Consider the following 26,989-nt stretch of genomic DNA (forward strand, 5'->3'; position numbering starts at 1 on the left):
CTTGAATAGGCCTTGCCCATTTCTGGGTTTGTATGGTTTTGACCCAAACCTGGTTTTTGTTTACAGAAGTGTTCATTTCATTTGTTTGTGTGTACTCCAGTGTACGTGTGGGGTGAAGTATTGGCCCTGTTAAAGTCAATAGCAAAACTCCCATTGATAAGGCCAGCATTTCACCCTAGGTCTTTCTATTTGTAATCTAGTCTCTATTTTTAGCCTAGGGCAAATAGATGACCATGACTACCCCAGGCCGGTTTCTTCCTGTGGAAGTTAGAAAACTCAGAACGTTTTTACTTTTAGAGTTGTATCCAGTCATGACAGCAGAGGCACGATTTAGAACCCTAAGGCCATGTAAATCTCTGGTTATCCACAGAAGACAAGGGTCTCTACATAGCTCCCTAGAATGCAACAAGTCCATTCTATCATGTCTTCCTTATCGACTCTTCTCAGCGGGTGTGGGCAGCAGTGTAAAACAAGTTACTGCTGCTATAAGCAACACAGAAGCTTCTGGATGGGCATGGAACATGCCACACAGTGTAGTTATTCACTAGATTTTTTTCCTGACCACTCTAAGTAGCTGAGGAGGCCAAAAATGTGAACAGACTTCTGTAGTGTATGGAGATGGAAGTACCAGGCAAGAAGCCACTGCCATTCATTCAGCACGACCTCCAATTTTGGCACAATTTGCAGTTCTCGTTACTGCAAAATGGAGAGTAACATGTGACCCAGTATGTGTGTAAGACAAGATTAGTCTTACGTGTCTCTAATTAACCTCTTGTTGATCCTGCAAGGTGCTGAGCACTCACATTGCATTGACTACAACAGGAGTTGAAGTTCCTCAGCCTTTCCCAGGATCAGGGCTTTTATTCCCAATTATTTCGCTTTGCTTGTAGTAGATTTCCCTCAGGTTTTTTGCCCTTTACAGTGTGTATGAGTTGCAGTAGTATTTTTAATGCTACCTGTCTAATTCTGAATGATTGATTGTTTTCATCAAGGGTTGGCTGCTTTCCCGTAATTGTCTTCTCCTGCCTAATTTTTTGTGTTCTTCACCAGACCTTTATAATATGTCATTACCACTCTTGCAAAGGTAACCTTCAATCATTGCAGCTCCATTTCCTCCCACTTGTGTTTAGTATTTCTGCTGATGCTCTGCACTGCGTTAATATTTAAAATAAATCTTGACTCTGGGTGTTGGATTGAAGGTGAGAAACTTTAATTAAAAAATGGTTTATTCTTGCATTTTAGACACCCTCTTCAAAAAAGGGAGGCATGAAGGCACCCTCTTCAAAAACAGGTATGTCGGAGTATAGAAATCTGGAGAAAACACTTGTCTAACAGTGCTGCTATAGGAAGAGACAGGAAGAGAATTCCCAGCATGTAGACACTTCTTCAGTTTTCTTTAGATTACACCACTTAAAACAAGCTTTTTACCATATCTCATCTGTGGAGCCACACCCAGAAGTTTGTTAGGCCCTCTAAGTGGGCTACAGACAAGAGGGCAGATCCTCAGCTGGTGTCAATTGTCATAGCTCCATTGACTGAAGTCAGTGGAACTAAGACAATTGACACTAGTAGAGGTCCTACCCAGGGTCAATTTTTTCCTATACACCCAAGTAAATGAAAGCTGTGCTCATATCTCAGAGGGCAAATTTGGTTCCACACTAAATGTTTCCTTAAACAGCATTACTCCACAACTCACTCTGTCTGCTAAATGTCTGGAGAGCCCCAAATATATTCCTGCACTTTGACAAATCTCTGCACAATTTGAACCCAGCAAAAAGCCAAAGAATTTAAAATACAGGTGTTGACGTCACCAGGCATCACCATCACCCTAGGTGACTCGGGAGGGTGGAAAATCACAAGTGTCAATGAAGCCTTCCTGCAGTAGGCCTGAATCAAACTCCTTCCATGTTTAAACTCTAATCGACCTCAAAAGCCAGGTGCAAGTGGAAAGTATAAGCAACCTGCTATCAGTGGTAACCCCCCTTTGTAGTACCAAGCGGTAATAATGAGGCCTGCATACCTCTGGCTGAAGGAAAGATAATAAATCAAAGGAACGGGACAAGATAGTAGTTCAAGAAGTGTTACTAACAAGCTGAACTTATAGCTGCCAACATAATCTAACTGCTTAAATGTAATTGCTATTTGCTTAGTAATTGTTACCAGGGATGGGAGGGGTAAAGAGAGAGGAATGGGGGTGTGGGGATGTAAAGTTCCATGAGAGGGTAAGGGTCACGATGGGACACTTGCCTGGCAATAAATCATGGCCTTATGTAAGGCCCCCTGGTGGTTACATAAGATGAGGCCTTATGTAAGGCCCCCTGGTGGTTATATAAGATGAGGCCTTATGTAAGGAATGATTGAACCAATCGGTGTGGGGCTATACATGTGATGAACACATGATTCTCCTTCTTGTCCAATCGGTAGATGTGTAAGTATAGCCTAATTGTGTTATGTAATGTTGAGAAAAACTATAAAAGAAAGCTTGTAATAAACAGGATTCGATTCAGCTTGCAACCACATTGGTCGTGTGCTTTATCCGCTCCCCATGGGACCCCACATGGGGGGAGGAAGGGAGGGGTAGTGGGGGAAGGGGGGGGGGATGAGGCTTGACTGCAAAACGTATATAAGAAGAAAAGCTGTTTTTGTTAGTGTGCTTGATTTGAGACGTGCCTGTCTCCTAGCACCGCTTTGAGATCTCAAATAAACTTTGTTTGCTTCTCCACCTGGTGTGTTGATTGACGCGAAGCACACCGGGCCACGAACCTCGCTGTTGCTGTCCTCGGGCACCCTGTGCTGGCAACACAGGCTTCTTTCAATTTTAAAGGAAACCAGTGTATGTCTATATCATGAACATTTTCTAATGGAAAAGGTATAATATCTACCTTTTAAACTTTCTTCTTTAAAAAGGCAACCCCATTTTAAAACAAGTCAGAAGTTATAGCTGACCAACATGCATTAGCATTCTTGAATTTACTGTACAAAAACTTTGACCTCTCAATCATTAAAGCTGTTGGCAAGATGAATTACTGCAGAAAGTGGTTTGTAGCTTTTAGTGAAAGTGTGATCACAAATGAAACTGAATTAATGTCTTTGGTAAATGCTGAGTGGATTTCTGTGTATTGCTATTACAAGTATTTAATCTCTGAAAAAGAACAGCATTAGATGATATGGTTAATAATGCCCTGATTCTGCAAGGCATATGCCTATCTTTAAGCATATGAATAGTTTGATCGACTCTCTTGAAGCCAATATGAATCGACAGTATGCCCTTGTTGCCAAGAAGTCTTACGGCATTTTGGGCTGTATAAGTAGGGGCATTGCCAGCAGATCGAGGGAGGTGATCATTCCCCTCTATTTGACATTGGTGAGGCCTCATCTGGAGTAGTGTGTCCAGTTTTGGGCCCCACGCTACAAGAAGGATGTGGAAAAATTGGAAAGAGTCCAGTGGAGAGCAACAAAAATGATTAGGGGGCTGGAGCACATGACTTATGAGGAGAGGCTGAGGGAACTGGGCTTGTTTAGTCAGCAGAAGAAAAGAATGAGGGGTGATTTGATAGCTGCTTTCAACTACCTGAAAAGGGGTTCCAAAGAGGATGGATCTAGACTGTTCTCAGTGGTACCAGATGACAGAACAAGGAGTAATGGTCTCAAGTTGCAGTGGGGGAGGTTTAGGTTGGATATTAGGAAAAACTTTTTCACTAGGAGGGTGGTGAAGCACTGGAATGGGTTACCTAGGGAGGTGGTTGAATCTCCTTCCTTAGAGGTTTTTTAAGGTCAGGCTTGACAAAGCCCTGGCTGGGATGATTTAGTTGGGGATTGGTCCTGCTTTGAGTAGGGGGTTGGACTAGATGACCTCCTGAGGTCCCTTCCAACCCTGATATTCTATGATTATGATTCAATAGGACTATTCATATGCTTAAAGTTAGCCATATACTTAAATGCTTTGCTGAATAAGAACCTCTGTGCCTCTCTTATCCAAATAGCATGATTTCACTCTCTCATACTAGTTCAGTGTCAGGATTCAGTATCTGAGGGAATACCTGTGGGCAGCCAGATAGGCTAGGTAATTCAGTACTTGCTTGCCCATCTGTAATAACTATGCTATTTATAACAAAAGACAAGGACACTATGACTGTGATTCTATGTATGGGCAAACACCTTCAAAAGTAAATAAAGTCTCCATTGATGACAGATAGCACATTTTCTGACTATGACAGATAGCCATTCTCCATATTTTCTATATATCTACTGCACAAATTCTATTTCATCAGCCTGATAAGAAAAAGTGATAGCAGATAGGAATCTGTGTCAACACAAAGTAAATTAAAAATGGGGGCCTTTCATCTGATAGTATCTTTTTATATAATGTAATTTCTTTGGCTAATGTTCTCTGTTTTACTTCAAAAGGTTATAGAAAAAGGGTGGGTGATGGATGATAAAGGAAACAGGCAAAGCTGCACACAAGGGCACAACATAAAGTGTACCAATAAAGGAGCTGTTCTAGAATGTATTATAAACCCTATCATCATTTTTATACAAGTCATACATCCCTGGTTACTGTAGGAAAGCCTAGATTTTAAGTTGCAAGACAAAATGCCTGTAGAAACACAAGGGCCAGGGTATGATGATTAATGTCAATGGTGTTTGAATATTTCATACTTTTACAACTTCTGCATTAAACATGACCTGATTCACTCCATAAACTTTTTTCTTTTCAAACAAAACAAGACACAAGTTAATGGATAAATTTCAAACACAATGGATGGAAAAAATATATACACAATTCCTATAAACAGCAGGATTTGTTTAGCTAATTCTGTATGTTTTTCAATGAAAATCTACCCTAAGAGTCTCACAAAAGACCACAAGTGAAATCCGTGAAACAGATAGGCATTTTAGTGGGGCCAGGATTTCAACCCACGAACAGAAGACAATTAGATTACCCACATGCCTAACATTAGGCACATGCTTAAGTATTGATTGCTTATTGATTTGGAGCCCATAGTTATGCCCAATCACAGATTGTCACAGATAAAAATGCTTGGAAAAAGCAAATACTAAACGCTATGTGGTATTTGAAAAATCAAGTGTTCTGTAAAGATCACTACTGACTTTGACTTTGAATAGACTGAAATACTACATTGTGCCTCTGAAAATAGAAGCACCAATATCACTAAATAGAAACAAATGTTTTATTATTCAGATGATTTTTAAGAAACCAATTCCATCATAATAATCTGACAATCAAACCTCTAGTTCAGGGGTCGGCAATGTTCGGCACGCGGCTCGCCAGGGTAAGCAGCCTGGCGGGCCGGGCCAGTTTATTTACCTGCTGACGCGGCAGGTTCGGCCGATCGCGGCCCCCACTGGCCGCGGTTCGCTGTCCCGGGCCAATGGGGGCGGCGAGAAGCGGCGCGGGCGAGCGATGTGCTGGCCGCAGCTTCTCGCCGCCCCCATTGGCCTGGGACGGCGAACCGCGGCCAGTGGGGGCCGCGATCGGCCGAACCTGCCGCGTCACCAGGTAAATAAACTGGCCCGGCCCGCCAGGGTGCTTACCCTGGCGAGCCGCGTGCCGAACGTTGCCGACCCCTGCTCTAGTTCAAGGATCGGCAACTTTTGGCACGCGGCCCGCCAGGGTAAGCACCCTGGTGGGTCGGGCCGGTTTGTTTACCTGCTGCGTCCGCAGGTTCAGCTGATCATGGCTCCCACTGGCCGCGGTTCGCCGCTCCAGGCCAAGGAGGGCTGTGGGAAGCTGCCCGGGCTGAGGGATGTGCTGGCCGCCACTTCCCGCTGCCCCCATTGGCCTGGAGCAGCCGATCCCTGCTCTAGTTGTACAGATGATTTGTATACCACCTTGTGTTACTGTATATAAACATTCAGACATGCTGGACTGAAAAAATGGTAAATAAATGGTAACCTGCGTGGCATTTCTGAAAAGCATAATCTATAAAACAAATGTTCATAGACTAAAAAGAGGGAAGCAGATATGAATAGAGAAATAAGGGATTGTGTGTGTTTTGATACTGCTATGTGTGGAAACCTACTGCAATTATCACTTACATTTTTTAAAAATGTGAATTTAATGTTTGTGCAAGGTGCTGGATTGACCGTTCTGAAGGTCTTGATCCACCAGTAGGTACAATATATGCACTTTAAGTGGAAGATTGCCCCACAGTGCCTTGCTCATGTAACTCCCCCTGCTCTGCAGTAAGAATCTCTAGGCGTGAAAAGGCAGTTTAATCTCTATAGCCATTAAGCCCTTGGGCCAGCAGTAACTGGCCCTAACATCTGAAGAATAAGGTAGGCTTTAAGGCCACAAATGAGCAAAGCACTTAAGCAAGTGATTAGCTATAAATTGTGTTTAACTCTCAATGACTTTAATGTACTGTGCTCTATAAGGATGGTCTGCTTAATCAGTACCTAAAGCAGATTCTTTATATTTGTGAAGATCAAAGGCCTGATTCAAACCCATTGATGTCACAGGGAATCTTTATCTTGACTTCAGTGGACATTGGATCAGGCCTTAAATTACCAACATACCCTTATGGAAATGCCCTCAGACCCAATAGGGTACTACAGAAATTAAATATAATTCTATAGAAATGAGTGAAAACATAATATTTAATATGGAATCTTATTTCTATTAAACCAACCTATAGAATTCTACAGCAAAGTCCACAGAAAAGATTATTATTGCTATTCAATTAGTAACCAGATATATATTTTCCACAGAAAATAAATGCAACCAATAATATCATCTCCCTATAATATCATAATTATGTTATCTCACTTTAAAGAGACTATTAGTTAACCCCTCTGTACTATACACTGAGCTCATTTGAAACAGACTACTTACTGCTGATCTCTATCTGAATTGCCAGAATCGGAAACACATCTGTCACCTTTCCATCTGCCAGTCTTGAAATATTATTGTATCATTTAAAAGGAATAGATTTTCCTCATACTGCTTTTGCCAATTGTGAAACTGGTGTTCAAGATTTGGCAGACTGGAGCTTCAATCCCCAGTGAAAAGATCTATCATTTATAACCTATTTAGGGGCTGTCCATCAAGATGAGACTCAAATAATCCAAGCTTTAGGAGTTAATGCCAGTTACAATAATTCCAATTTGTATTATGTAGTCAGGGCTTGTTCCAAATCTTACTGAAGTTGATTGCAAGGCTCCCATTAAACTTCAATGGATTTTGGATCAGACCCTAATTAGGATGTATTGAAAGCAAATGTGTTGACTTACTTACTGTTGGTTTCCAGGATAAGGAAGCAAGAGCATCATACATTTGTGCCCACACAACAACATTCACACTTTTTACACTAGTTTCACAGGTACACTAGGTTCCATGTAGCAGTTTATCAATGTAGGATACTATTTTCAAGGAACAATTGTAGACATTGATTTTAGGACACTTACCTACCTGTCCAGTTAAGCTAATAGACCCCAGGTTAATTCCTCCACATCTGTGACTAGAGGCAACTTGAATCTGTTATCGTTGGGGTGACAGGCATAGAAGGAGCAGGAAGAGCGCAGCCTCCCTCACATTGGTCTCCCTCTTTAGCACCGTGTGGCAGCTTCTCTAGAGGTGCTTGGAGTTGGAGATCTGTGGGATTGACTGGCTAGCTGCTGTTGACAAACAACTCTCCACTTGCCATTGCAAGATTTCAAATCAGGAGTCAATGCACCTTCAAGCACTAGGCCCACTATGACTGTTGCTGCACAGATGCAGGAGGACGTTTACAATGACAAGAACGCTCTATGCAGATCCTTCTTTGTGTCTGAGTCTCCCTTTCCAAACAGGTCCCTGGGATCTGCAGTAGATTTAGATGTATTTATTGCACGTGCTCTGCAATATTATCTCAGTGTGTTGATCTTTCCCCCAGTTATCTAAAGTCTGTTTAATGATCAACTCCCCTAAAGAAAGGGCAAGGGAGTTGAGGAGTTAATTGCTGGATAATTTAGACTAGAAATGCCCTTTTGCTAGCAATTTTGACCTTTCTTACTCTTCTTATTGTTCTGTCTGAGAAACCTTTATGCTCCATTACTCTTCCTACTTATAGATGTTTGGATGCGTGCAGGCAGGTGTATCAGAGCAGAAAATACAAGAAAAATGGTAATTTGATACTCCATAGCCACTGTTGGGGCAAAATCCAAGTAGCTTCAATCAATACCATTTACCTTTACATTGAAGAAAATTTGTTGCTGTATTTTTTACCTTTCTGTATCAGGGAAGGTTCGTACTCCTATATGCATACCTGCAGGACATTCTAAAGATAAAGATAAAATTGCCTTTTGGCTGCAATAAATTTTGTTCAAAGAGAAAAAAATATATACACAGGACATTGAAAGCAACTCAGATTTAATTTGGGGTATATTAATTGGCTTTCATAACTTGTTTTAAGGGGATCTGTAGCTTTCAGATTGTTGAATTAAAGCTTGCAATATCACATGCAGCTGAGTAAAGGTGTCCTGTCGTTTATGTACCAGAGGAAGCTCAATTTCTAGGTAGCCTCTTTCTTGCATTGTACTGCTCACATGAATGAAAGATAAGGAAGGAACATGGCCTGCTTTTTGTTACCGTGAGCCAGTGGCTCAGGTGGTGTTAGAACACAGGAACTTTTTGGCTTGGCTTTCAGGCCTATCTCTTTTAAATTTCGCAGCATAAACAGAGCTCTCTTTAAAACTGGGAAAGTGTATACAAATCAAATATAGATCACAGAGTCTAAAAAGTTTGGATTTGAGTAGGATGCAAATGTTATAATGTAATCTGTAATTCAGGCACTGACTTATTTTCCCTACTCTCAGCTGAGACATTACAAACAAATTCCCTGCATGAATAACAGCATCAAAAGGGAGTGGGAAAAATGCAGACCTCAGTACAAGGATTCCTCTTCGGCTTTTGCCACAAGCACACCTTTTATAGGACCTTGAGAGTCTTCTCTCTCTCTCTCTGTAGATATAATAGGGTTTCTTATACTACCTATCACTGTAAGGAAGATTTTTCATTCTGTAGAATGTTAAGCATGTGACTCCATTTTATGACTAGAAGGCTGTACCCCAAATATTCTCCTACTATTAAAGCAAACATGATCCACATTGATGCACACATTGATATTTTTGTAAATGAAAACAAACTAACAAGAATCAGTCAGACAGTCTATGAAGTGCAGTGTCTGCCAATTCAATTATTCCTTCTGCTCCCCGATCTTTGTTTTTCTCCAATCTCATAATTATCCCATCACAAGCTTCCCATGTCCAGAATCTTTCCAATGAAAAGAGCCAAATAGTTATCTCCTCCCTTCCACAACATACTCCCAAAAGCACCACTTCACATCTAGCCAGAAGGGTTATTACAGATTGGCAAGGGATATTCCTTCAGGGCAGAGGGGGAGGATCCTGCTAGCCTGGAAATTTCCATTCCAAACTCCTACATACATCTGGTTAAAATAAAGATCATTAAAAATATTATCAAAAGCTCAAAAATTTTGAAACTTTCAGCTCTACTTCTAACCATTCATTTAACTCACATTCTAGAAAATGCCAGCAATCTAAGAGCTAATCAATGGTCATTTAGTGGGAGATAAACAAGTACCTAAGCACCCTCTGACTGAATACATTGTAGACAAAAAAATAACCATTTCAAAGCCTCTCACAATTTTAGTTCATCAGTTACAATGGCACCAGTAATGCATTTAGCTGTAGATACAGGATAGAAGAAAAAAGCACGGTCTAATCAGTGGCCCGAGCACAATCAAGTACAAATCAAAAATTCCCAAGCTCTGATACTGACTTTTGTATAGCCTTTGGATATTCATTTAATCTCTCTGTATCTCAGTTTCCCAGTCTGTAAAATTGGAATCATAATGGACGTCAGAATTAGGTAATTTTACACAATTCTTGGATAAAATAAAGAGTGCTAAGTATTATTATGTAGACAGACTCAAGGTCAAAGTTGTAGCATGTTTCTATATTCTTTCATGTGAGCTTCTTTGATGATTTTAATATTTCTATTTCCTCAGTGGTTATCTATGTTAATTTCCTTCACTTTTCTAGCCATTAATTTCAATTAAAGGTTTGTCTGGCACTAGGCTCAGATAATGTACAAAAGCAAGCTAAATGTACTAAAATTCTGTGGGTATATTCATAGGTAGTAGTGGCAGTATTTTACTACCTGCACATGTCCATTGAAAGCTATAACTAAATTACGCACAAATGTAAAAATGTAAGGGATGCTTTGGAGTTTAAGTAATGACTCATTCAAGCAACAGAGCAAAATGAAAAGTGCTAAATGAATACAACAGCTAATGGAGATCAGCCTCTTAATATAATGCTGAGACTACTTAGTGTGCTTTATAAGGTCAATTTCTACATGTTTGATAAGATCAATCTCTGCATTCTGCATCTGGTACTTAGTGGTTTTTAGCTATTATGTACTGTTTTACATTTTATCAATCTAATGGCAATAGCATGAAGCTAAAATAGGATATTCTCCCTCTTTCCACCATCCCTGTCCCCATGCTCCCTCTGAGTGGTGGGACCACTCTGCAAACAAAACAATTCATTTATCATGTTAGCAATAATTCCTGGAATACTAAGTACTTGCCATAAGAAAACTATACTTAGAAAGCTTGCTCAGTACAGCTTTCTGAAATCTCACTCAGTGGGAAATATCTATTGCCTTATCTAAAATTGTAAATTAAATTTGGAATTAAAGTTTTCAATTAGCTTCTTGCACTTGTTGCTCACCCCCATCTGTGAAATGTGATTATCTGCATGGGGTTAGGGTTTTATGGCATTCTTTGAATTGTGATATACTCTTCAAGGATATAACTAAACTATCGCCCCATTAGAAGATATTTAGAAAGGGATCCAGTGGCCCTGTGTACATTCTGTTATAAGTCTAGAACTGGTCAGGAATTTTTTAACAAATTTCTCTTTTATCAAAAATGCCAATTTATCAAAACAAACTCTTTGCAGAAAAGGTCAGTTTTGACAAGTCTCTTTTCTCAATGCCTTTTTGTTTGGAAATGTAAGCTCATTTGAGTGAAAAAAAGGTCAATGGTCACAAATAGGGTCAACATTGAAATATCAAAATAATCAAAACAAAATGTTTTGATTGACCCAAACCAATTTTTTTTGGAATTTTTGATTTGCGCAATTTTTCAAGATCGACTTTTCAGCCTGATTAAGGGTGGAAAAATTTTCAGAATCTTGAACGTTTCTCACTCAGCGCTATGTAAGACTCAATCCTCCATTATTGAAGTCAACAGGAGTTTTACCGTTGACTTAGAGAGAAGGACTAAGGACTAAATCAGTGGAGGGACGCGACTCCCTTAAAGCTAAGTAGCTCAGTTAGTCCTGAGTTTCTCCTGTACCATTGCATAACTCACTAGGGACCTAATGTAGGCCTATTAAAGTCAGTGGAGAGATTTCAGCCTGACTTCACTGGACTTTGGATCAGAATCAAAATCAGCTTTTAACTGATGATTCTTAAGGAGAAAATCAGAAAAGGGGGAAAACAACAATGCAATTCCTCTCATAAATATAGGTAGCATGAGGAATATATTGTTCTTACAATTCATACCCCATCTCCCATTAATACTAATAAATAAAGATAGTTCTACAGCACAGAGGGAAACACAGAAATATTCATAAATTTTGATCAGGTCTTGCTTTTTGTGTGACCACATCAAATGTCTGTATGTTTTTAAGATTGTCATAACAATATATTCTAATCATTTTTTTATTGTTAAATGGTATTTTATGGGACGGTTCTATAATCTCAACAATTGCCATTTCCCAGTACGCTTTTATAAATGATCCTTACGAGCCAAATGTGGTGACCTCCTGGTAAGATAAATATTCTAAAAGTTGGAAAACACGATAAATAAAAAATCCTTTATTAAAAATGTGCTTCCCTACTTACAATGATGAATGACTGTCTCTGCCATTCATAAATACTGGAGGCTGTATTTGCTGTTCACTCTGCCCCCACCTACCATACCTTCTTTCTTTCCTGATGGCGTACTTGCTATTCTAAAGGCAGATAGCCACTCTCTGTTTCCCCCCCTGTTATTTTGCATAGCATCACATTTTGGTTTGCACATTGTACTTGCAAATGCTCTACTTGTGTGTTGACAGTGATCATGTGAAGAAAATGGACCCCAGACTATTGAATTACAGTGGTGTAATTCCCACAGGCATTGTGCTTATAGGATATCCTTACTATGGGAAACACTACCAAAAAACCCCTGTGAAATCACAGTATTTTTGTATTTAGTTGTCATTTATTGCCATGCTGGGTTCAACATTCACACTGTGACCCATATTAAAGTGCAGGGCGGGCTCCAGCATTTCTGCCGCCCCAAGCAAAAAAAAAAGCCGCGATCGTGATCGGCGGCGGCAATTGGAAAAAGCCATGATCGGCGGCGACAGTTCAGCGGCAGGTCCTTCGCTCCTAGAGGGAGTGAGGGACCTGCCGCCGAATTGCCGCAGGTGCTGCCCCTCTCCCTTGGCCGCCCCAAGCACCTGCTTGTTAAGCTGGTGCCTGGAGCCGGCCCTGTTAAAGTGTTAACTGCACATTCCAGCTATCTTAGGACCCAATTCTGCAATTCTAACTTTGAGTAGGATATACTCATGTAAGTAGCACCATTTAACTCAGGGTATGACTATCCCAGCTGCAATCACACCTCTGAATGCAGTGTACACATACCCTCAGTGTGATCACTCAAGGATTTAAGAACTGCTTCCCAGCAGCAGAATCCCACTCTTAAGTTAGTCTATTCTTTTCTTTCTTTGTACTGATATTGCATAAGAGACAAATACTATTTCTGCCCTCAGATGCAGAAGAGCTGGTGCTGTTCTGCTGAAGTGGGAGGAGACAGGGGCTGAGATTTGGGTGATACTGATGGCAAGTACTTGCTACACATTGCAGAACTCTCTTTCTCAAGGTCTTCCAACACACTGTCACAAAAAGAGAGGGCAAGGTTGAGTTAGGGGTGTGGTGAGGTAGCACATTCATGGATCCATAGCTCTAATGGCTGATGCCTCCCTGTAGAGAAAGAAGTTTAGGAACTTGAGGACCTTGTACAGTACAGAGGCACTGATTTAGATTATTTAATGATATAGTTAACTGATGCAAACCCTAAACCTATTACCGATTGACTTAAGCTAGACTGATAAAAGCCACTCTTAAACAGGAATAAGAATGCCTACACTGGGGTTTGCACCAGTTTAAATTCACACCTTAGATATTAGTGGCACGACTTACCTGTGTAGACAAGCCCTTAGATCTACTCAAGCAGCAGCCATTGAACTGCTGTGCTGTTGCTCTGCAGCCTTGATTAATAGGGTGGGGGGAAAGGGAAGTTTTTTCCCCCTGTGCAATTCCCCTGCTAATTTACACAAGCTGTGCTCATGGGGAAAGCTTTGATCCTTGAAGGTTATGAGCTTGATCCAAAGCCCCTGGAAGGCGACGGGAAGAATCCTATCATTATTGTAATGGCTCTATTTTCTTTCTTTCCTTCTGTGCCTCAAACATCGATTGCTCCTCAGTTTGTGACTTCCAAAAGGAAAAGGAAAAACGCATCGTGAAGTCTCTCAGCCAACTAGTTTATTTAAGTTTATCCAGTTTAATGCTATTTTTCTTGTGGTTAAAGGCAGCTCATTTATTCACATTTCTTGACAAAACAATTTTCAGCATTCCCACCTTCTCACTCCCTCTTTTATATTTGAAGTGCTGTATTTCTTGGTGCAGATCAGCCATCTAATAGAACAAGTTCTTTGAATTATCTAAACAAACCCTGCATTTCCTGCTGGTTCTTTTCTCTGCCTCCTCTCCTTCTCTCTTGTTTTTAGCGGCATGGTTCCTTCCATGCTGCTAGACCACCTGTTCAAAGAATAATAATAATGATACCCCTCACTGTTAAAAATATAGCACTTCTCCCAAGATAATAAATTTCCCATTACACCACTTTTAAATTATCTTGCTGCAATTAACATAACCTGATTGATCCCATTGGAAGTATCCAGCCACTATAATGCAACTAGTTAGTCTCCACAGGAACCGTCAGCCAAACTACCTGCCACAATTCATAGGAGGGTCTAAATTGAATTCCACTAGCACAGGCCCCGGGAGAAGCAATACTTATCAGAATGTCTGACTGTAGTAGGTAGTGCTTGTAGAAAGTGTCTGCCACAGCCCTTCTGCCAAAGAGCCTGCACAATCTCATAAGGGAAGGGCAGATGCCTGTGTGCACCCTGAGGTACAATTTTAGGACCCATTTCTGAAGTGAAGTTCCACATAGGCACAAGGGTTGACCATGCAAAGATGCAATTGCAAGATCAGAGCCATAAGCTATCTTCCTAGAAACTCTGAACCTTCATCCTGACGGTCTCATCTCTATACCTCCCAGGCATCATCATTTTGAAGCTGAGAGTTTTTTCTGTTTGGTGAACATAAAACAGGTACATAAGAATGGCCATACTGGGTTAAACCAATGATCCATCTAACCCAGTATCCTGTCTTCTGAAAGTGGCCGGTGCCAGGTGCTTCAGAGGGAAAAAACAGAACAGGGCAATTGTCGAGTGATCCATCTCCTGACATCCACGTCCAGCTTCCGGCAGTCAGATGCTAGGGACACCCAGAGTATGGGGTTACATCTCTGACCAGCTTGGCTAACAGCCATTGATGGACCTATCCACCACGAACTTATCTAATTCTTTTTGAACCAGTTATACTTCATAACATCCCCTGGCAATGAGTTCCACAGGTTGACTATGAATTGTGTGAAGAAGTACTTCCTTCTGTTTGTTTTAAGCCCGCTGCCTATTAATTTCATTTATGTTATGTGAAGTAGTAAATAATACTTCTTTATTAACTTTCTCCACACTATTCATGATTTATAGACCTCTGTCATATTCCCCTCCTTAGTCATCTCTTCCAAGCTGAAAAATCCCAGTCTTATTAAACTCTCCTCATATGGAAGCTGTTCCATTCCCTTATTCATTTTTGTTGCTCTTCTCTGTACCTTTTCCAATGCTAATATATCTGTATGCAGTATTAAAGGTTTGGTCCTACCAGGGATTTATATAGTGGAATTATGATATTTACTGTCTTATTAACTAAGACAGGGGAGGGATAGCTCAGTGGTTTGAGCATTGGCCTGCTTAAACCCAGGGTTGTGAGGTCAATCCTTGAGGGGGCCACTTAGGGATCTGGGGCAAAAAACTATCCACAATGGCTCCAAGATGTCTCTCTTGAGTGGTAACAGCTAATTGTTTGTGAGATTTCTTTGTAACTCTTCGCAGCCAGCTTTAGACTTAACTATCTTGAGTAATTTTGTATTGTCTGCAAATTTTGCCACCTCACTGTTTACCCCTTTTTCCAGATCATTTATGAATATGTTGAACAGCACTGGTCTCCATAGAGATCCCTGGGGAACACCACTATTAACCTCTCTCCATTCCGAAAACTGACCATTTATTCCTACTATTGGTTTTCTGTCTTTTAATCAGTTACTGATCCATGAAAGGACCCTTCCTCTTATCCCATGACTGCTTACTTTGCTTAAGATACTTTGGTGAGGGACCTTATCAAAGGCTTTCTGAAAGTCCAAGTACACCATAGGCACTGGATCAAGCTTGTCAACATGTTTTTTGACCCCCTCAAAGAATTCTAATGGATTGGCAAGGTATGATTTCCCTTGACAAAAGCCATGTTGACTCTTCCTCAACAAATTGAGTTAATCTATGTGTCTGTTCTTTACTATAGTTCTTTACTATAGTTTCAACCAATTTGCTTGGTACTGAACTTAGCCTTACTGGCCTATAATTGCCAGGATCACCTTGGGAACCCTTTTTAAAAATTGACATCACAGTAGCTATCATCCAGTCATCTGGTACAGAAGCTGATATAAGTGATAGGTTACATACGATGGTTAGTAGTTCTGTAATTTCATATTTGAGTTCCTTCAGAACTCTTGGGTGAATATCATCTGGTCCTGGTGACTTATATTGTTTTATGTATCAATTTGTTCTAAAACCTCCTCTATCGACACCTCAGTCTGGGACAGTTCCTCAGATTTGTCATCTCATAAGAATGGTTCAGATGTGGGAATCTCCCTCACATCCTCTGCAGTGAAGACAGATGCAAAGAATTAACTTAGCTTCCCTGCAATGGCCATATCTTTCTTAAGTGCTCTTTTAGGGCACGTCTTCACTACCTGTCGGATCGGCGGGTAGCGATCCATCTATCGGGGATCGATTTATCGCGTCTAGTGTAGATGCGATCAAATCGATCCCTGATCGCTCTGCCGTCGACTCCGGAACTCCACCGCAGCAAGAGGCGGAAGCGGAGTCGACAAGGGAGCGGCAGTGGTCGACTCACCGCCGTCCTCACAGCCAGGTAACTCGACCTAAAATACGCAACTTCATCCCCCCCACACACCCCGTAGTGTAGACCTAGCCTTAGTTTCTTGACAGTCCAGTGGCCCCACTGGTTGTTTGGCAGGCTTCCTGCATCTGAGGTACTTAAAAAAAATCGCTGTTACTTTTCAAGTCTTTTGCTAGTTGCTCTTCAAATTCTTTTTTGGCCTGCCTAATTATACCTTTAATTTGACTTGCCAGATTTATGCTCCTTTGTATTGTCCTCAGTAGGATTTGACATCCATTTTTAAAGGATGCCTTTTTGCCTCTAACCGCTTCTTTAATTTGTTGTTTAGCCATGATGACACATTTTTTGTCTTCTTACTATATATATATATATTTTTAAATTTGGGGTACACATTTAATTTGAGTCTGTATCATGGAGTTTTTAAAAAGTTGCCATGCACCTTGCAGGCATTTCTCTTTTGTGACTGTACCTTTTAATTTCCATTTAATAGCTTCCTCATTTTTGTATAGTTCCCCTTTCTGAAGTTAAATGCTACTGTGGTGGTCTTCTTTGGTGTTTTCGCCCCACAAGAAGGTTAAATTTAATTATATCATGATCACTATTACAGCACAGTTCAGCTATATTAACCTCTTGGACCAGATTACATGTTCCGCTGAAGAATAAATCAAGAATTGCCTCTCCCCTTGTGGGTTCCAGGACTAGCTGCTCCAAGAAGCAGTCATTTATGGTATCTAGAACTTTTATCGCTGAATCCCATGCTGAGGTGACATGTATCCAATCAATATTGGGATAGTTGAAATCCTTCATTATTATTGAGGGTTTTGTTTTTTTTTAGAGCCTCTCTAATCTCCTGGATTCGATTCTCTAATTAGCCTCTCTAATCTCATGGATTCAAAATCACCATCACTATCCTGGTCAGGTGATTGGTAGTATATTCCTACTTCTATATTCTTATTATTCAAGCATGGAATTTCTATCCATAGAGATTCTATGCTACAGTTTGATTAATTTAAGATTTTTACTGTATTTGACTCTATGCTTTCTTCCACATATAGCGCCACTTCCCCACAAGCATGACCTACTCTGTCATTCCGTTATATTTTGTACCCTGGTATTACCATGTCCCATTGATTATCATCATTCCACCAAGTTTCTGTGGTACCTGTCAATATCCTCATTTAATACCAGGCACTCTAGTTCAGCCATCTTAGTATTTAGACTGCTAGCATTTGTATACAAGCCCTTATACATTTTGTCCCTATTTAGCTGTCTGCTATTGTGTGATATAATTAATGCGACTCTTTTTTAATTGACTGTTTTTGAGTTCCTACCTGTATTTGATCAACTTCTATCCTCTCCTCTTTACTAAGACATAGAGAATCCTCATTAATAGATCCTGCCCTATGGGAAGTCTCTGTCCAAACCATGCACTTTTCCACTCCTGTCAGCTTTCTCCCAGCCCTAGTTTAAAAATTCCTCCAGAACATTTTTAATTTTACATGCCAGCAATCTGGTTCCATTTTGGTTTACGTGGAGCCCATGCTTCCATTGTAACTTCCTACTTTTCCAATTCCTAATAAACCTGAACCCACCTCCCTATACCATCATCTCATCCACGCATTGAGACCCTGAAGTTCTGCCTGCCTAACTGGCCATGCACATGGAACTGGAAACATTTCAGAGAATAATACCATGCAGGTCCTGAACTTCAATCTCTTACCTAGCAGCCCTAAATTTGGCCTCCAGGACCACTCTCCTACTTTTCCCTATGTCATTGACACATGCATGCATGTACCATAACCACTGGCTCCTCCCCAGCTCTGCACATAAGCCTGTCTTGAGAGAACCACAACCTTATCACTCGGCAGACAATTCACTCATTTGATTCTCCCAGTCTTTACAAACCCAGTTACCTAGATTTCTAATGATCAGTCCTCCATTACTATTACCTGTCTCTTCCTAATAACTAGGATTGCCTGAAGAGGTATCCTCAGTGTGAGAGGATACCATGACATCACCTGGAAAGAGGGTCCCAACTATGGGATAGTTTTCCTCTGCTCCACATCTCTGAGACATTCATCCTCCTCAAGAGAACAGATACTGCCAGACTGCGGGTGGATCCACTCTGCTGTGTTCCGGAATGTCTCTCTGCTGTGTCCGGGAAAGTCTAGGAAAGATAGGGTTAAATTCTCAAATAACTTATTTCAAAGGTCTGAGGGCATGCAGAACTACTTTTGTTGGGTCGCCAGCAGTTTAATTAGATGCTCCAAAAGATAGTCTTCCCCTTCCTTTGGATAAATCTTGTGTACGGGCTTGCAAAGAGAAATAGTGAGGGTCCAGAGAATGTGTTTTCAGTGTTCAATATAAAAAAATATTTTAATGAAGGTGGCAATTTTCTTGCCAAACATTATTAAGCATTGAATTATTATGAAGTGAATCTTGCTGGAAATGTTTACGTTTTCTTACCCCAAAATATTCTGAGTATATTGAGAGTAAAACTAAGTGTCAAGTTTATAGACCAGAAGGGACTAGATTTTCTAGTCTGACCTCCTATATGACACAGGCCATAGAATTCACCCCGTTACTCCTGCATTGAGCCCAATAACTTGTGTTTTGGCTAAGGTAGATCTTCCAGAAAGATATCCACTCTGGATTCAAACACATAAAAATGGAGAATTTACTGCTTCCCTTGGTAGTTTGTTCCAATAATTAATCACCCACAATGTTAAAGAAAATTAACTTCCAGCTATAGCTTCTTGTTGGAACCTAAAGCCAGACAATTACAAATTAGTAAATTAAAAGCATGATGAGAAAACAAAATAAAACAAAATAAAAAAAGATGGTGAATAATCCCCTGATACTTGAGGCAATCTGATCCACTCCGAAGGTGCAGTTCAGGAGTACTATGAATCCTAGGGATAAGCCATTTCTAGCAGAGATGACTTAGCAGCATCCAGAGGAGATAATTCTATCAGATGTAGAGTAATTAGCCCAAATATTCCTTCAAATTAGTGTAGGAATTTTAACAAGGGGAGCCCAAGTGTTCCCTGACAAGGCATATGCAAAGCAATCTTTATGTAATGGCAATATAATTATTGATATTAAATATTTATACTATAGTAGCTCCCAGAGGCCCCAGGGTGCTGAGCCCTGCACAAACACAGGTGAAGACATGCTTTCTGCCCACAAGGGTTTATAGTGTGAGAAATTTAAGCATTTAGTGCTGTGGTTTTCAAACTTTTTTTCTGGTGACCCAGTTGAAGAAAATTGTTGATGTCCGTGACCCAATGGGAATGAGGGGTTTGGGGTGTAGGAGGGGCTCAGGGCTGGGGCAGAGGGTTGGGGTCGGGGCGTTGGGCTGGGGGTGCAGGCTCTGGGGTGGGGCCGGGGATTACGGTTTTGGGGTGCAGGAAGGGGCTCTTGGTTTGAGGGGGGCTCAGGGCTGGGCCAGGGGGTTGGGGCATGGGCTTACCTTGGGCGGCTCCCGGTCAGTGGCACAGTGGGGGTGCTAAGACAGGCTTCCTGCCTGTCCTGGCACCGCAGACTGCACTGAGCCCCAGAAGCGGCCAGCAGCAGATCTGGCTTCTAGGGGGCGGCGCGCAAACGGGTAGGTACGGCTCTCGCCCGCAGGCACTGCTCCCCCCACAGCTCCCATTGGCTGGTTCCTGGCCAATGGGAGTGCGGAGCTGGTGCCTGGGGTGGGGCAGCGCGCAGAGCCCAGTGGCCCCCCCACCTAAGCCGCTTCCAGGGCGCAGCGCAGTGTCATAACAGGTAGGGACTAGCCTGCCTTAGCCTGGCAGCACTGCCAATGGGACTTTTAACAGCCCAGTCGACGGTGCTGACCAGAGCCGCCGTAACCCAGTGTCTTACATTCCGCGACCCAGTACTGGGTTGCGACCCACAGTTTGAAAACCACTGATTTAGTGTAACTCACACATTTATGAACATATCCATAATTTCTTTGCTCTACCTACTGAAAATGTTTAGAGTTCCAGATTGACCCTAGTGTGTCCAGTGATAATGGTTACAATTCTGGGTCCTAACTGGGCACGGCAGCGACCGAAGAGTGAACCAATGTAGGTCAGTTGCTGGTGTGGTAGCACTCTGTGCTGCAGCTGGAGGAGGAGGAGCTGATGTGCTGCAGCTGGGACCTCAGCAGCAGGTGGATGCTGAACTCTGTCCAAGGCCAGTCCTATTAAATGTTCCATGAGCATATTCTCACTCCCTGTGCTCCCTCTCTTCCTCTAGGAAGCTGCTTACAGGGGGAACGGGAACTTTACAGATTTATGGACAGGAAAATATGGGTACAGCGCATTGTGGGAATAGAAGTGGACAACTATTAAAACCTGAGACCCACGTCCCCAGTGATAAGAGGGCCAGGCAAGAGCTCACCCTAGCCTTCACTCACATCCGTCAGGGGAGCTAGTTAGTGTGGTATCTACTCACCAAGAGCCAAATGCTCCAGGGATTTCACTGTGGACAACAGGGGGTTTTGGGTGCAACAGCTGCAACTGCACGCCTAGACACATGTATGGTCTTCAGTGTAGACATACACTTTGTGAAGCTAGACCATCAAAAATGCCCAGAAGCAAAGTGTTTGGGCTCAAATTGTGTTCAACCCAAAATAGAGTTTTTAAATTGACCAAAAATTCAAAAAATAAATTCAGTTTGAGTCAAAGTAAAATTTGTGTTTGATTTTTTTGGAACTGCTACTTGTCATGTGACTGGGATGTGGGCAGTCATTCCCAATGGTCAGAGACAGAATCAGTAGCCAAGAATCAAGCTCACGGTGAGAGCCAGAGTCAGAAATCAGAGCCAAGGGTCAGAACAAAGTAACCTGGAATAAAGCAAGGCAAGAGCTACTTCAGCCATAGATAAATATCTTCAGCAACCACTTACGTGGTGCTGCTGCTGGGCTTAAGAGCCAGTCATAGAATCATAGAATATCAGGGTTGGAAGGGACCTCAGGAGGTCATCTAGTCCAACCCCCTGCTCAAAGCAGGTCCAACCCCAACTAAATCAACCCAGCCAGGGCTTTGTCAAGACCAGCCTTAAAAACCTCTTAGGATGGAGATTCCACCACCTCCCTAGGTAACCCATTCCAGTGCTTCACCACCCTCCTAGTGAAAAAGTTTTTCCTAATATCCGACCTAAACCTCCCCCACTGCAACTTGAGACCATTACTCCTTTTTCTGTCATCTGGTACCACTGAGAACAGTCTAGATCCATCCTCTTTGGAACCCCCTTTCAGGTAGTTGAAAGCAGCTATCAAATCCCCCTTCATTCTTCTCTTCTGCAGACTACACAATCCCAGTTCCCTCAGCCTCTCCTCATAAGTCATGTGTTCCAGCCCCCTAATCATTTTTGTTGCCCTCCGCTAGACTCTTTCCAATTTTTCCACATCCTTCTTGTAGTGTGGGGCCCAAAACTGGACACAGTACTCTAGATGAGGCCTCACCAATGTCGAATAGAGGGGAATGATCACCTCCCTCGATCTGCTGGCAATGCCCCGACGATCTGCTGTTTCTTCCCACCAATGAGGCAGTGCAGCCAATCAGACAGCCTATTACAGGCCAGCTGTGCTCATTAAGTTGCTGCAAGACTGGTTCCCCTGCAGGCCCTGATTCCTGACACCAATGAACTAAAAACTCTGTTAGCAACCCATCTGTAATCATAGCACATCTGTTTGGATGTCTCTGGCTATGTGTATAGAGTAAGGATATGGATAATAGTTATTTGCTGGATGCTTGAATGTAGTATTAATCAGATTTTCCTAGACCTAACTGTGTTGTACCCAGCCCATGGATTTTTACCTCACATGAGAATTAATTTTTAAGTATTTCCATTAGAGGCCCCAAACAAGAGTACGGCTCCACTGTGATAGATTCCATACATATCCATAGTAAGAAAAAATTGTTCCCCTGAAGAGCTTACAATCAAAATAAAGTCCCAATTTACAGTCGAGGAAATGCGAAAGAGTGATTGAATGGCTTGCCCAAGTCATAAAAAAGTTGGGAAAAGGTCCAGGAATTGAATCCAGATCGTCTCAGTCATAGGTCAATGCTTTAACCATAAGGCCATGTTTCCTCTCCGCTAATAGTGCTACTTGATTAATCATATAAAATGATACTTATTCCAAGCTATGTCTCTTCTTAAATGGTACTAATATCATATTTTAAAAAACATTCTTCAGTCTTGTGTACTGCTGTAAATTCTGGTGCACAAAAACAAATATCCAGGAGCTTAAAAATAATAATTTGGGGAATGAAAAAGCCAGATTCATCTCAAAGATTCCTTTGTCCTTAAACTTCTCATTTAACCTGTTCTTCTGTTACATATTTCATTCACACAGGACATTAATGAGAAAAATTCCACCCTCATTTACACCTCCCTCACAGAAGTTAATGGGTATCCAAGAGTCAAAGTGAGGGCAGAATTGGGAGCACTAGTTTATTTTGTTTGCTTGTTTTTACACTCCTCTTACTTCTAAGCAACAAGAATATGCTGTGTTGGTTTATAATCAAGCAGTGAGACATAACAGGCAGTGATTTTCATGAATGTTACTTCATGCCTAGGATAACAGTATAAGTCATGAAGCTGAAGGGCAAGTGACTACTCAGAAATGCACTCATACCCTTGAAAAATTATCTCAAATATATTTACTGGGCATTGACATGGGTGTGATATTGCAGAGAGTCAAAGAAACCATTTCCTTTCTATCTAGGCTTTTAGAGCCATGTCACAGATGACATTAATAAGCATTTATTTGATTAGAAACTATCAATGCTGGCATTACGAAGATACACTTTTTGACAAGATATGAACTCATCAGCAATGTTCACAGAGCAGATGCTAAAAGTCAGCACCTTGCACCTTTAAAACAGATTTGGAGTATCTGGATAGATGCATGCAGCAATGACCCATCCAAAGAATAAATTCTTTTATATTTACAGGGAAGAATGTGTTCTACATAGAAAGGTCAGTTCCTCTAATGTTGTGTGAAAAGTTATGCATCTAAAGCAATTTCTGAAAACTTTGCCTTTTTGTTCATTTAATTAAAAGGCAAAAGTTTAGTTTCGTTTTTTGCTCTAAACAGTTTTGAAAATGTTGGCAGGTTTTGTTTTTTGCCTATGATACATGCTTTCTGCTTTGGTAACAAATGGACCCTTAGGAGTCATCATCTTGAGAGGGACATGGGATATAAAAGGGCACATGCTATTTGCTGTTACATGTTTCTGAGAGTTGAATCAATACCCACATGATCAGCAGCTCTCGCACCCATAATGGGGAGAAGCTGGAGACTGAAAGGGGCTTGTACGGGCATGGAGAAAGCCTTAGAAAGAAAAACTGCAAACAATTCTGTGAAAAAATGACATGTTGTACGTAGGTTTTTGGGGGTGTTTCAAGATTCCCTTTCACTTTGAAATTGAAAACATAATATTTAAGTACAGCAAAAAGCCATCTGGGCTTACATGGCAGATCTGTTTGATTGGTCTTAGTCCCACTTTCCTGCTTTTTCAGAAACAATTTACTGTTTCAATCATATTCCCTATCAACTTAGTAAATATTTCTCCCAGAATTATCTATTTACTCCATATTTCCTATCTTTGAGAGTATACCCCTGACATGAATTCATTTGTTTGTTTGTTTTCTTTTGTTTTACCTTTAACTGGTTTAGCTATTATGGAAAAAGATGTATAAAGATCATGAGGTGGGTTTTTTTTTACTATGGTTTAGCCTCCTGTTTGTTTAGGTGAAGACTACTATTTGCCTCCCTCTTCTCTGCTCCACTGTTTAAGACCCAGGAATAAGATATGTAGATCTAGTTCACTTGATAATTATATTTGTTTCATCTGTGTACACTTGAAAGTTGGCTTTAATAAAATAATACATCTTATTTAGAATTTTTCATCCATAGACCTCCAAGTGCTTTATAAAAGAGATCAATATCATTTTCCCAATTTTAAAGATGGGGAAACTGAGGCACAGGGAGGGAAAGTGACCTGCCCAATGTTACCCACATAGTCAGTGGTAAACAAGGAGTATCATGAGTGGTAGACCTGAAGTATCATGAGTCCTAATCCACTATCCCATCCACTAGGCCACACTGGAGGGATTTGGCAGTAGAATTTAATTTTACTACATTCATGTGTATTGTAAGTCAGGCTGGCTGAAAAACAAGAACTCAATTTTGCACAGAATTCTGTGGTCTCAGAATTTATTTTCATTCCACATCAGGATGAAACACACCTTTTTGAATTGAAATAGAAGAGAGAAAGGGACCCAACCCACAATAGTCTTTTGGCCAGTGATTGGGGCATTCAATTGGGATGTGGGACATCTAGGTTAAAGTCCATGCTCTGCCTGATGTGGAGCACTGGAACATAGAGTCAGTCTCTTTCAATCTCTCCTGTTGGAGCTGATCCACCTTGTATAAGAAGCCTGTCCAGGTGAAATATTCATTGAAACCAGTACATTTTCAATAAAGATTTTGCTTTAATCAAAAAATTACCAACTTACCCTAACTGTAATCTAAATGTTAAAAAAGAAAACAAAAAGAAAGATAATTGCATTATATTTTTACTATCTGGGGTCATGCAGCCTTCATTTTGCAGCCCACAATGTTGATGAATTACAGTTTTGTACTACATTGTCAAAAGAGAGTACATTTTATCATAAATGCATTTCTACCATTCAAGCTAAAACAGCACAGTTTTACAGTGTCACAATATTTTAATATTTTTTTATTTTAAACAGCTCTTTTAGAATCAATATTCTTGGCCTGTGAAGTAGCACATTGTCAATGCTTATTGGAGCCCTAGTTTGCATTTGTAGCCCAGCCAAATAATGAAACTATAAACTTTCCACACTAATGTTTTATTAATAATAACTCATTCATACTATTTATTAATTATCACATGTTCTTTCCAGAAGTTTCGCTTACAAATGTTTCTTTTTAATTGTGGGATTGATGTGATGTGTGAGTGAGATATATGTATTCAATTATACCCTTACATAAAAACTATATAATTCTACTCATCAATATGACCAAACAGCAGAAAGTATCAGATATAACAACTACTTTTAAGCCATAAGGTATCATAGCATACTAACAACAATTACAAGAAATAAAGAGATGAATACATTGTTAGTGGAGCACTGCAGAAGGCCACAGATCAGCTGACACCGATTCAGGAGCCCAGGAACCCGACAATTAAGAAACTTGACTGAATATTTTATACCCCTTCTTTATGTAACCAGTTGTATACATAACCATATTTGATCATTTTATGTGACCATAACAATACCTGCCCATTAACCATATGTGTCATTCCAGGTGCCAATAATTATACTTCCGGTCATTAATATTAATCATTTGTGTCAATCATTTCTTAACAATGCCTATCAATGCATCCTAACTCCCTATTTACTGCCTAATTACCATGTTGCCAAAGGCCCCCCAATGTCCCCTTAATGCAGAAGTAATTCTGCAGTGTACCCATATTCTTGTGGTCACTAATTTGTCTCTCAAACTGAGAATGCAGAATTCATGACCTGGGGTTAACATATTGGACCTGCACTTTTTTAGCCATAAGCTGAGCCTTGTATAACTGCTTGCAGACGGCCTCACACTAATAAAACAGGAATCTAACTATAACAAAGCCTAATAACCCAATTAATTGTATTCTCCTGCTTGCCCCCTAATAGATTTCAATCTAATAAGCCTTATAAAGCTATCAATATTACACCCCAAAACAGTACTAGCATAAAAAACAGGGTCATATGGCAACACTTTTATACTCCAGAGAGTGTCATTTATATGATCAGGCCCCTTGTGTTGCAAATGCCTGCAGGTGGGGAACTCCATTTGTTTGCAAAGTGTAAATGGACCGTAAAGTGGTCATAAATTGCATTTACACTTTAAGGGCCATTTACATAGCCTTAGCAGTGAGCATAATAAATGACAGAGCAGGTAGACATACCACTACTATTTACCCTCTCCTAATACAGAAACAAGAGGGCATAGGAGGAAATTAAAAAACAATTAATGACAAGTGGTAAGATTTTAAAAAAACCCACACGCAATGCATTTGATCTATGGAACTCATAACCATAAGATACAGAGGCAGAGACACCTTTATTATTATTATTTATTATGAGAAAGTAGAGTTAAAATAATAGCTGTTGAATATCACTTTAATTAGTAATTTTGTACTATGGCTTATGGATAAGGATAATGGATACCATTAATCAAGGAAAAGTAAAAATAGCCATAATCAAGGGTACTTTCCACATATATATTATTATGGGAAGAGTTATTCAGCTAGAAGATACTGACCATGAAAATTAATCTATACTATGAAATAGATACAAAAGCTATGTTATTTAGGTTTCAAAGTCAAACACGAAAATTAGGAAATGCCAGATTTATGGTTCTCTGTGCAATGTTAATTCTGTGCATATGCATTATACTATCTTTAATTACATGAACCCATACATACTAAGCAAGCAAGGTTTGAACCTGAACTTTCAGCTTTACAGCACAAACAATCACCACTTGAGCTGTAGGCTAGCAGCAGCTGA

This window comes from Emys orbicularis, chromosome 3 (genome assembly GCF_028017835.1).
Source record: "Emys orbicularis isolate rEmyOrb1 chromosome 3, rEmyOrb1.hap1, whole genome shotgun sequence".
Taxonomy (NCBI): Eukaryota; Metazoa; Chordata; order Testudines; family Emydidae; genus Emys; species Emys orbicularis.